The sequence below is a fragment of the Capricornis sumatraensis genome, chromosome 1 (genome assembly GCF_032405125.1).
Source record: "Capricornis sumatraensis isolate serow.1 chromosome 1, serow.2, whole genome shotgun sequence".
Classification (NCBI taxonomy): Eukaryota; Metazoa; Chordata; class Mammalia; order Artiodactyla; family Bovidae; genus Capricornis; species Capricornis sumatraensis.
Genome location: NC_091069.1, coordinates 171,556,429 through 171,569,013, shown reverse-complemented (window position 1 = coordinate 171,569,013; position 12,585 = coordinate 171,556,429). Strand labels below are relative to the sequence as shown.

Here is a 12,585-nt window from a genome sequence, read left to right as displayed (position 1 = left end):
AATGTAGAACCTCAGAAGCCCCATCCGCTTTATTTTAGTCTACTGTGGCCACCTGCTCTACTCACAGACACCTCCTGAAGTGCCTGTAGCCAGACGACCTGAGAAATGAGGATTCCTGGAGGTGAGAAGGCCAAGTAAACAATGAAGTCACCCAGAAGAGAGGAAGAAAACTGAGCCACGTGCCAGAGATCTGGTTAAATGTGGTCAAGTAGATGACGGTGTTGGCACTGGTGCCAAGTCATGTGAACCACCTTGGAGAACAGTGGCTTACCTTTCAGTTTTAGGGGGAGGCATGTGCAATTTGGGATGCTGGAAAGGGGACACGGTTCAGGGAAGGTGACCAAGTTCTCTGCCACAGTGGATTCCTTCCTTAGGAGTGTTCTGATAGCAGGTAGTGTTTTAGTCACTAAGTTGTGTCCAACTCTTGTGACCCCATGGACTGTAGCCTGCCAGGTTCCTCTGTCCATAGGATTCTCTAGGCGAGAATACTGGAGTAGGTTGCTGTTTCCTTCTCCGGGGGATCTTCCTGACCCAGGAATTGAACCCAGGTCTCCTGCATTGCAAGCAGATTCTTTACTGACAGCTACGAGGGAAACCCTCCTGAAATCATGAGCTACCTAAATTCAGAAGAGCTCAGGTCAAAAGAGCTAGAGCTCTCAGTCTGTATCCGTATCTCTTCTGCCTTCCACCAGAGCAGAGGAATAAATCCTATATTCCACTCAGAAGTCCAAAGAATGTGAATTCTATGTGGTTCGGGGCTTGGGAAGCCTGGGGAGGTGGAGGGCTGGCTTGCTTGGGATGAAGTGCCCGGAATGTGTGGGGATGTTGGTCCAGATGTGGCCAGCACTGCAGGGGACACTTCTAAAACTGGCTCTCGGAGCTCTCCCTGAGCTGCCCTAGAGCTATCTCCCCTCTTTAGTTGAGGGAGTTGGGATTTAGGTGTGTGGGTTTTTTTTTTTTTTTTTAACTTTTAATCAACCATTTTCCTTGAACTACATGTGGAAATAATTAGAGCATGAATGCTGAGTAAATGTGAGTCCTGGCAGTCCCAGACATATTTCAGTGACAGGTTCTTGGCAGGAATGAAGAATTGTGAATCTCATGTGAATTTCCTTTAGCCATTCTCTCCCTTCTTTTCTTCCCTTTTTCTCTTGCAAGGCAAACACAAATAGAATAAAAACATTATTAATGGCATTCTAGGGGAGTAGAGGGTTCCAACCAGTTAACTAAGAGTGAAACCAGGCCTCTCAATTGGGGTCCCATTACTGTTCCCCTGATTTCCTCTGCCATGATCCAGGAGGGAATGCAAAAGCATTGCTTATGAAAATCCTTTGACTATGAAAGCTAATGTTAATTCCCCCACCAAAGCCCAGCAAAAACCCTGAAACCCTCACGAGAGTCTATACATAACCAATATCTTGAGTTTGGACACTTAGGTTAGTTTCCTTGGGAGACTGAAGTTTGATGTTCAGGAATATCTGAAATGTTAAGTTCTTATGCTTACTAGTTAAGAGATTTCTAACAATTTAAGGGGCTGTGGTATCATCAACAAGACTTGATTTTATAGACAGGGAATTTGAGGCCCACAGAGGTCAAGCACATTGCCCTAATCACACAGTATGTTAGAGGCAGAGACATGTCCAGGGCCTGTCTCCAGGCTCTTACACCAGTTCTCTTTACATAACTCCTCACTGCTTCTGCTTGGTCTGCCCCCTGAGTTACCGATTCAGGTTTTAGCAGAAGTTTAAAAGTTTTTTTTTTTTTTTTGGCTACTTCTTCCCAGTGTTTGCTAAAGCATTTCTCATGCAGTGCCATTCATCATCCATTTCTTGGAGCTCTCTAGACTTCCTGGTCTAGCTCCCAGTTTTCTGAATGTGTCTACTTTGCTTGCTTGGCTGGTCTGCCTTCAGAGTCCTCATACAGTTGGGGGGCTAAATTCCAACCTACATTCTACTTGCCAAGCCTGGTAACCTGGCCCGGTGTTACATCTGCTCAAAGGAGAAGACACCATTTCTGATTTGCACAAGGCCCCCATGGGCAGCCTGCCTTCCTCCCTGCTCCTCTCGGTGTTCATTTCATCTCAGTCACCCTCAGCCCTCCATTCCCACCCTTTCTTCCTGAGCTCATTTGTTCTCATCGTCTACACACATGATGTCCAGCTGTGTACCTCTTTATTTTCAGCTGTCAGTGGGTTATCTTACAGTCGTTTTAGACTCATGTCCATAACTGACTCATCATTGCTTGTCCCTCTTCCGTTCAGCCCCTTCCCAGGGCTCCATCTCCACCAGCAGCCTTCCAGGCCCTCAAAGCCAAAGATATTGGCAGCTCCCTGGATTTTCTCCTTCCTCTCCTCTGTCCAGTGTGCTGCCAGATCTCCTTGTTCCTTAGAAATTTCTCTTGGCTTCCTTTCTTTCTCTAAATCCATGTCACCACCTTCAATGAGACTCATCACCCCAGACTCTCTCTAGCTGGTTTCTGTGTGCCTGCAATGAATTGCAGGCAGACGCTTTACCGTCTGAGTCACCAGGGAAGTGCCTCCTCTTTACCTAGTTCTTCCCATATACCACTACCCAACTGTTCTTAAAACCTTCCTGCTCAACAACTTTTTCTGTCTAGATCCCACCATTCTTCAGGGCTTGGCTCAAGTCCCGTCTCATTCATAATACCCATCTCCCAAAGTCAGCCCCATTTACTTCAGGACTGCATTAGTGTCTGTGTGATAATTTCATCTCCTGGGCTAGGTTAGAAATCCTTATGAAGGCGAAGGCCACATCCTATCCGCTTTTAGAGTATATGCCATGCGACATGTGTCATGCCGGTCACGGGTTGCTCTCCTTGTTTGTTGTTATAGGCATTGTCAGATATGCTTTCTGATGGGTTTAAACTCCTTGCCTTGATCTTCACTGAAGAAGACTAGGAGATTACCCATACCCTCTGCTTTGTCCTTTAAAGTGGAAAAGTCTCAGGCAGACGGTTGGGAAACAGAAAAGGAATATCATGTTCAAGCCTGACAGACTAATAATTCAGGGTGGAGAGTGGTCAGGCTTAAAAGTTTCCATTCAGTGTTCTGAAGAAACTGAAGGATGGAATGGTGAAACTAGGGAACTGACAAAAAGCACTCTTTAGTAAGACTGACACGTGATCTTGGGAATCCCCTAGGGTCACTCTGAGGACTCTTTTTTTTTTTCCTGGAATTCTCTTTCTTTTTCTTTTTTTAAATTTATTTATTTTAATATAAATTTATTTATTTTAATTGGAAGCTAATTACTTTACAATATTGTATTGGTTTTGCCATACATCAACATGAATCCTCCACGGGTGTACCTGTGTTCCCCATCCTGAACCCCCCCTCCCACCTCCCTCCCCATCCCATCCCTCTGGGTCATCCCACTGCACCAGCCCCGAGCATCCTGTATCATTCATCGAACTTGGACTGGCGATTCGTTTCACATATGATATTATACATGTTTCAATGCCATTCTCCCAAATCATCCCATCCTCATCCTCTCCCACAGAGTCCAAAAGACTGTTAGTAGCCCCTGTGTGTCAGAGTGGAGTCACTGCATGTGCTGAGTTGGGGAGGCAGCATGGCGCTCCCAGAAAGACTGCAGCTCGTTGCGGTGGACCATGGCCTGAAGGCATGAGAGCAGAAGCGCCACCTGGGCTGACTCTTACCTCAGTCACAACTCAGATTCCGTCTCCTCATGGCCAACAGGGATGAACCCTCCAAGGATGAACCTCGTAGATCCTTGTGAGGCTGTTTTCAGTTCACGTGAAAGGGCCTAGCGCATTTCTAACTCTGTAAGTGCTTGCTCACTGCTGCTGCTGTGTCCTTGCACTCTGACTGGAGACCATTACAGAAAACTGAACTTACATAGAAACCAAACATCCAGTCGGCCATGCTGTACCTGGGCCACGTCAAGAGAAACGAATGAAGGGGGAGGCAATTCCAGAGATGGTGCTGAGCAGCTGGGAAAGTGGGAGGGCTTCCATATGAAGGTGGCAGTGTAGATCCTTGTCTGACTGGGCCAGCACTCAGAGAATGTGACAGAATCTGTAAAATAATAAAGACAGTGATTAAGGTAAACAACCTTGTCCCATTTGAAATTTGAAAGTAGTCATTTCCGGGCACATAATATATTATCACATCATGAGTAGAAAATGTGCTATCCCATAAGCTATGATAGAAGCTGAATGTAACCAGTGGTTAAGAATCCTCCTGCCAATGCAGAGGATATGGGTTCTATCCCTGATCTGGGAAGATCTCACATGCTGTGGAGCAACTAAGACATAACTACTGAGCCCATGCTCCACAGTAAGAGAAGCAACCACAATGAGAGTAGCCCCTGCTCGCTGCAGCTCAAGATAACCTGCACGCAGCAAGAAGGACCCAGCACAGCCGTAAATAAATAAGTTTTTTAAAACAAAATGAATATAATGAAAAATTAGGTCATTCTTGAGTGACAGATCCATAATAGAGATTTTTTTTTTAATCTTAGGGCTAATCCTCTTGGGAGTGACGCAGCCCTTATTTTGATATCATAAAGCTCAGCCACACTTTCCCTTAAACATCCGAGTGCATCGTCACCAGCCACTGACACCGACATCAACCTGAAAAACCCCAAATGACATTTAATGTAAAAAAAAAATTTTTTTTTATTGAGCATTTTCTCTGGTGAGACAATGTGGTGAGTCTGTGGGAAGCCACAGTGTGCAGGGGTTTAGTCTACTTAAGATAAGCTATATGTGCATAAAATATTCAATAGAGCTCTAATAGATTGAAGGCCTCAAAGCCTTCTTGTTTATGAAGAAAATACAGGGTATATAGCGAGTCAGATCAACTGAGAAGCTAATTAAGCTTCAGTTTCAGTCCTTCTTCTTGTAAGGCCCCTTCCAAAGCCCTTTGCCCAATTTTGCAGTTTTACATATGTATTCTTTTTCATAAGGAGGGCCCATCAAATTGTTTAAGCTTCAGGCCCTGCAAAAACCAAGGTCTGGCTCTGGTGCATAAACCTTGAGATAAAGGATTGGTTGTGAGCACACACGAAGGGAGGCGCAGTCCCTGCAAACAAAGTGCCTGCTGCCAAGCACATCAGAGCAACTGCTAGAAATCACTCCTTCCTCCTCTTTCCTAGAATATGTAGCAGGCAGCAACACAACTTTTCAGAGAAGAATCACAGAGAATTGAGCAAAGTCACATGACGCCCCAGCCAGATTTCAAGGTTCTGAAGTGGCTTGGATTTTCCCCCCGGCTTTCTCGGGCCTGTGCTACTGGGTTCCATTCCAGAGCAGCCCTCCCACCCTGGCCCCACCCAGGTCTCCTCCTGCTCGCCCCCACCCCCCCAGTTCTGTGAATTCCTTTGTCCCCAACTCTGTGGTGCTCTGCGTATCTGAGGGGCCCTGGTGTTCCTGTGAAGTTTCCATGACTAATTCTGGCAATGCAGGGAGAGTCTTTCTCATGTCAACAAAGCCGCTCTGTCACAGAATAGTGGCAAGGGGAGCCAAAATTCCACCTTGGCATACGTAGGGCTGCTTTTTTTTTTCTTTATTCAACAAGAAAGTTGGGAAGGAGGAAAGGGATGGAGGGACAGAGCCTACCCAGTTCACATTAGTGAAATGATGGTATATTAAGCTGACAGTTTTATGGCTTTGCTTATAAGCTTCCAACCCCTGCCAAAGCACACTGTTCTTCCAGAAATTGTTTTACTTCAGAAGACTTTTTTAAACATTCAAAGCATATTTTATGTTCAGACTTAATGCTGTTCGACCCAAAGACTCAGACACACTATCACCTCTACTGGTGGTTTTGTGAACCTCTACTTGGTTTTCCCTTTGCTTGCAAAGAATCTTTTTCAATTGCAAAAATAATTGCTGATTTTTTTAGACCTTGGATCCAAGACAACACCTTTTCTAACTCTGATTTATAAAGAGTCAAAGTGGTTTACTGGAAAGAGGGCTGGAATTAAAGTCTGGAGACCTTGGTTCAGGACACAGTTCTGTACCCATGAGGTCTTGGAACTGTCATTACAGCTGTGAGCCTCCATTTCTTCTTTATCACAGGAAGTTACATCTGGAGCGACCTTAGAGGTAACCCCTTCCTTCCTATCCTAAGAGGTTTTGAGAATAAAGGCAATAGTAAAAATTACAAACTAGTTAAAATTGCTGTACAAATAGCATCAAATCTGTAGATTACTTGGGGGTTGTATAGTCATTTTCACTATATTGATTCTTCCAGTCCAAGAACTTGGTATATCTCTCTATCTGTTTGTGTCATCTTTGATGTCTTTCATCAGTGAATCATAGTTTTCTGCATACAGCTCTTCTGTCTGTTTAGGTTGGTTTATCCCTAGGTATTTTATTCTTTTGTTGCAATGGTAAATGGGATCATTTCCTTAACTTCTCTTTCTGATTTTTCATTGTTAGCGTATAGGAATGCAAGGGGTTTCTGTGTGTTTATTTCATATCCTGTAACTTTACTACGTTCACTGATTAGCTCTAGTAATACTCTGGTAGAATCTTTAGAGTTTTCTATGTATAGCATCATGTCATCTACAAATAGTGAGAGTTTTACTTCTTCTCTGATCTGGATCCCTTTTATTTCTTTCTCTTCTCTGATTGCTGTGGCTAGGACCTCGAAAAGTATGTTGACAATAGTTGTGAGAGTGGGCACTCTTGTCTTTTTCCTGATCTTAGAGGAAATGATTTCAGTTTTTTACCATTGAGAATAATGTTTGCTGTGGGTTTGTTGTGTGTGGCCTTTTATTATGTTGAGTTGCCATGCCGTGTTAAGTCGCTTCAGTCATGTCCAGCTGTGCGACCCCATGGACTGTAGTCCACCAGGCTCCTCTGTCCATGGGATTCTCCAGGCAAGAATACTCAAGTGGGTTGCCATTTCCTTCTTCAGGGGATCTTCCTAACCCAGAGATCAAACCTGCGTCTCTTAAGTCTGCTGCATTGGCAGGTGGGTTCTTTACCATTAGCAGCACCTGGTTTATGCCTACTTTCTGGAGAGTTGTTTTTTTTTTTTTTAGAATAGTTAGGACATGGAAGCAACCTGGATGTCCATCAACAGATGAATGGATACAGAAATTGGGGTACATATATATAATAGAATATTACTCAGGTATAAAAAAATAACCCATTTGAGTCAGTCCTAATGAGCTGGATGAACCTAAAGGCTATAATACAGAGTGAAGTAAGTCAGAAAGAGAAAGACAAATATTGTATATTAACACTTGCATATGGAATCTGGAAAGATGGTACTGATGAACCTATTTGCAGGGCAGCGGTGGATATGCAGACCTAGACAACAGACTTATGAACACAGTGAGGGAAGGAGAGGTCAGGACAAATTGAGAGAATAGCATAGAAACATACATTACTGTATGTAAAATGATGGCAAGTAGGAATTTGCTGTGTGACAAAGGAAGCTCAACCCAGTGCTCTGTGACAACTTAGAAGGGTGGAAAGGGGAGGGAGATGGGAGTGGGGTTCAGGAGGGAGGGGGCATATGAATACCTTTGGCTGATTCATGTTGATGTATGGTAGAAACCAACACAATATTGTAAAGCAATTATCCTCCAATAAAATTTTTTTAAAAGTGTCATTATCACCATGCAGAGGCTCAGAGAAGTTTTTCCCTGGTAAAAGTCAGCAATGTTCTGGTCAATTTTTTCCAAGGAGAATTTGCGTTGTGCAAATCAATGAGATCAAACCCCCAGAGCCTGGCTTACAACACATAATGAAAACAATGTAAAAAAAGCAAGTGAGGGAAATGATATAGAAGGATAAAGCTAGAAACTTGATATAGCTCTCCACAGGGAGCAGATATTTTGTTGATTTTTCTCAATACGTCATGGTATCCACCCTTCCAGAGCACACTCGATCTCCCTACTCAGTCACACTCTCACAGGCATATATTCAGACTTTAGGGGTTAATGTACCTGAGAGCTCACACTCCCAGAGAATATTCCTATGCCAATGTGCTTGCCTCTACATAGATGAAATTCTCATATGGCCCTGGAACCCGATTCCTAAAGCTGTTCTGGTGGTAAAGCAAACAAACCTATTTCAGTTGTGAGAGCTGCACAGCACCTGTGACCTCTCCCTGTGCCAGCTCCTATAGCTGTGCGCTCTCCCTGTAGCTCATGTCCTCGACTATTCCCAATAAGGGACTGTCGAGGCTCTGGGCTCAGGCTCCCTTGTGTTCCAGTCGTGACTTAGTTCTCGCTAGTTACTGTGGTCTCCGCACATCACAGAGCTTTTCTGAATCTGAAATTCCCCTCTGGATCTTCCTGACTCAGGGATCAAACCTGGGTCTCCCACATTGCAGGCAGATTCTTTACCATTTGAGCCACAAGAGAAGCCCCCTCTCTGTTATATGGGACTAAAAATATGGAAACCTACAAGATGTTGTGAAGACAAAGAGATCTGTTAAGAGACTCATTCAGTTGCAGGTGCTCTGATTAATACTAGCCCCAAGGGCCTGGTCACTCCCAAAAGATTTACTGACTTATACCTGGTAGGTTTCTCTGCCTGCAGCTTCTCTCCAGGCTGCCCTGCACTTTGAGTCTGTATTTCCAGGCTGGAAGGGACCAGAAATAATATCTGAAAGTAACACCTTCATCATGACACCTGTCCCAAACCTCCCAAGGTCCTCTTTGTGCATCAGATCCAGCAGAGAGTCCCCTAGACTACTTGGCAAGACCCGCCTCTTGCTACCTGCCACCCCAACTCATCTCTTCCTCACCATGCCCTCCTCCACTCACACACAAGGCAGCCATTGTCCTGTGCTATGAGCATGTTCATGCCACGTTTATCCCCTCTCAAGGTGTTCCCCCCACCCCGCCACTCAGAATCAGCAGATGGGCAAGACTACCTACCAGTCTCAGGAACTTTCTAGAAGCCTCGAAGGTGGTCCTGACACCCCTACTCCCAGAGATGATAGGGCTTGGAGAAAGGCTTTTAATAACACAGAGAGACCCCTTCTCTAAAGAAAGTTTTTCTTCCTTACTGATTCTTGCATTACAGCATGCCTGTGAATGAACAGAATTAGGGGGCAGGGGTGCTATGAGGGCTTCAGGTTAGACGTTTTTCCCCAAGTCAGCAAATTCCTGGTTCGTAGTGTCCTGATGCCCAAGGGGTACCTGCCCATTCTCCCAGCCCCGTTCCCCACATCTCCATGAGAGGACAGAGCTGCGAGGAGCTGCTAACGCCAAAAGCCAAGGCTGCACTTCTGCATTGCGGCTCTGAGTGGTGCCCGGCTCCACAAGACAAAGAGAGAGATTGCCACCTATTGACAGATGTGCCACCTGCAAAGAGAAATGCTTGTGTAACTAGCATTTCTCTGTGGTCTTCAAACAGGATAATGGGGTTGTTAGGTCCTTGGATTTTTCCATTCAGTCAGTGCGGTTCTCAGTATTATCATTCATTGTAAGGAAGGATGGGTGGAGACTTGACAGCCCAAGGTGATGTTGGCATCTCAGTGGGAAAACTGTTTGAACATCAGTTGCCCACTGTAATTATGGATGCTTTCTGACGTATGGCAGGCACTCTGCTGTATGCAGCACGTCTTGTATAACCCTCCAAGTGCTCACAGAGATTAGTGCTCCCGTTTACATACAGAAACTGAGGTTTACAGAGAGCACCTTGCCTACAACCTTGGCAAGTAAGGAGCAGAGGCTCGAGGTGGAAGTCAAATCTAACTCTCTGTCATACTCTTAAGCACTTTCTCCTGACATTAGCTAATTATGCAAATCAATTCCCCATCATAATTTCCTTCACCTCCAATCATCTAGGTATGAAAATAAATCAAATGTTAAAGAACAGTTTTCAAAAAAAAAAAAAGAACAGTTTTCTCTTTGGTTGGCTAGAATCCTAGCTGTGTCACTTTCTACTTATTTAACATCTTAAGGCACAGTTCCCTCATCTGTAAAATGGCGATAGTTATGATGTCTATGATGTTGTCATAATGTATCATGTATAATGAAAATCACTTAGCAGGGTCCAGGCGTATATAAATCGGAGCTTAGACATCTATTGTCTGAACATCTGGGTTGGAATCCTAGCTCCTCATTTTTAGCAGTGGGACCTTTGGCAAGTTACTCGACCTTCTCATCTTCAGTTTCCTCTTCTATAAAATGTGGTTAATAATATGCATGTTTTTGTAGGGTTGTCCACGGTAAGATGAAATTTTATGCATGAAAACACTGTCATTGTTAATAGTACTATTCAGACATTGGGCTTCTCTGGTGGCTCAGTGGTAAAGAATCCGCCTGCCAAAGCGGGAGATGCATGTTTGATACCTGGATTGGGACGATCCCTTGGAGAAGGAAATGGCAGCCCACTCCAGTATTCTTGCCTGGGAAATACCATTGACAGAGGAGCCTGGTGGGCTAGAGTCCAGGGGGTCTTAGCAACTAAACAACAACAGCATTCAAATGTTAGTCATTACATTTTAAGTAAACAGTATCTGTTTCTTCAAACAGATTTTGATAATTATTTCTGAAAAATGACTTGGGTTGAATTTGACCTATCAGTAAAAGCTTTTACTTTTTATACTCACTAAAAGCAAACTTAAGATAATAAGAGGCTGTGTAAAGGCCACAGATTATTCTGCAGGAAGCTCTGTAAACATTAACATGAATAGTACTTAACAGGCTGATTTGCTTTACAGCTTATGACGCAATTCCAAATACATTCTCTCTCTTCATTTTCACAAGGCAGGGCTAGTATTTACCCCTGGTTTACAGATGAGGAAACCAAGGCTCAAAGAATTAAAGTGACTAATTACAGACATACAACTAGTAAGTGGTAAAGTCTTGTGGGTGTTTCCCTGTGGGGCTATCTGCTGGTGTGCCTTTGAGTGTAGGCATGTGTCTGAGCGTGCTTTTTTATGCCTTAGTGTGTCTTTTACTCATGTGACATACTCACTGGGGGTATATATTTGTCTGTATTCCTCAGTTAGCATGTTGTTTCATGAAGAGGGGAAGATTTTTTTTTTTTCCACACCGGTCAGTGATAGCCTTTTTGCTCTTTATTTTTGTACCTGCTTGCCATTCCCAGGCACAGTTTCCAAGAGGGGCTTAGCCGGAATATACTCAAATAGACTCAATTTTATATTCCACTCCTGATTTAGGAAATAACAGTTCTCCAATACTGTCAGCCTTCTGGGAATTACTTCTTTTCTTTGCTCCCTGCCAGCTTTATTGAATTCTCCTTAGCAACATCCAAAAAAGAATGGGTTTAGCAACAGCCTGTGAACCAATGAAATGAGAGCATGGCAAGCTTCTAGACCAATGGGAGCCCTGCATCATGGGCAAGCTGGCTGAGAGAGAAAATAACCTGGAATTTGCAAAGCAGCCTCCAGGTGGCAGCAGACCAGCTGTATTAGATGTAGCCTCTCCGATGTCATCATCCACTTTTGTTTATTGCTTTGGATATAGAACATTTACCAACTAAGAATTTTACAGTTACAAGCTTTGTGGTTGTGAGTTCTCTGCGTGACGTGGCAGACAAATTCCGGAAGGAAGGAATCTTAGATTCCACCTCCCACCTTTTCTATAGCCAGTCCCACAAGCCCATCCCAACCTCTGCCATCTTTGTTGGTTCTTCCACAGCCAGTGCCACCCCAGTGGACAGGAGCCTGGAAGCCCTGATGACTGCCTGCCCAGCCAGTCAGGAAAAGGGCTAGAGAAATCACGTGCTTCTTTGTTCAGCTTCCACTGCCACTGGCCTGAGCGGCAGATGAGGTGGGGCTGGCTTCCTGCCACCAATCAATATGAGGGAAGGACTGTGTCCCTGACAGGTTAGTGCCTGTGGACATGCACATTCTCAGTGGCACAGACCGGGACCATTCCCTGCCTGGTCAGTTCAGCTGCATGTGCCTGGACATGAATGTCTGAGCCCAAATGGTTTGAGAACAGTTCTCCCTGTCAGCCCTCTTGATCTTAAAGCTGGAGGCAGACTTGGACAGGGGCTGCATGAGACCGTGTGGATAACAGCAGATGCATGTTTCCTATGGCTTAGCCATCCTTTTGCCTTTTGAGATGGCAGTGCCTTGAACACCACTCAGTGAGATTTTTGGTCCTTCAGATACCTGTATTTTCTCTCAAGCATTTCCACTTGTGCCTGGCTTATTCTTCTCATCCTTTAGGAGTCAGTGAAGGCATCCTATCTTTAGAAAGCCTCGTTTGAGTCTTGCCCTCCTGTTACACTTCCCTACTGCTTTCTAGATGTCTCTTTACTGTGTTTCCTTGGATAGCCATGGAACTTCTTGAGGACAGGGACTGTGCCTTTGTATCTCCAGTTCTTAGCCTAGTACTAGCATTTAATGGGTGTTCAGTAAACATTTTCAGAAGAAAGGAAGCTTGCTAGAAAGACACACTTGATCTTTGAGAAACAATCTTAGGGATTCATAGGCAGCTGGGCCTGGGCAGGAGCAGAGCTAGCAAGATTGATGCCGGCTGTCAGGGAGAACTTCTGGCTGTGCAGGACCCTTCAGCACCGGGAGCCTCGACTGGACCACACCCAAGCCTGAGAGATAATCACCACCATTGACTCATCCAGAGACGGGCTCCTCCCATG

At 44.6% G+C, this 12,585-nt stretch overlaps 1 protein-coding gene across 1 annotated transcript in view; it reads left to right on the top strand.

The window, feature by feature from the left end:
* Positions 1 to 12,585, top strand: part of FSTL1 (follistatin like 1) — a 57,620-nt gene that overhangs the window by 24,609 nt on the left and 20,426 nt on the right. The window lies entirely within an intron of this gene.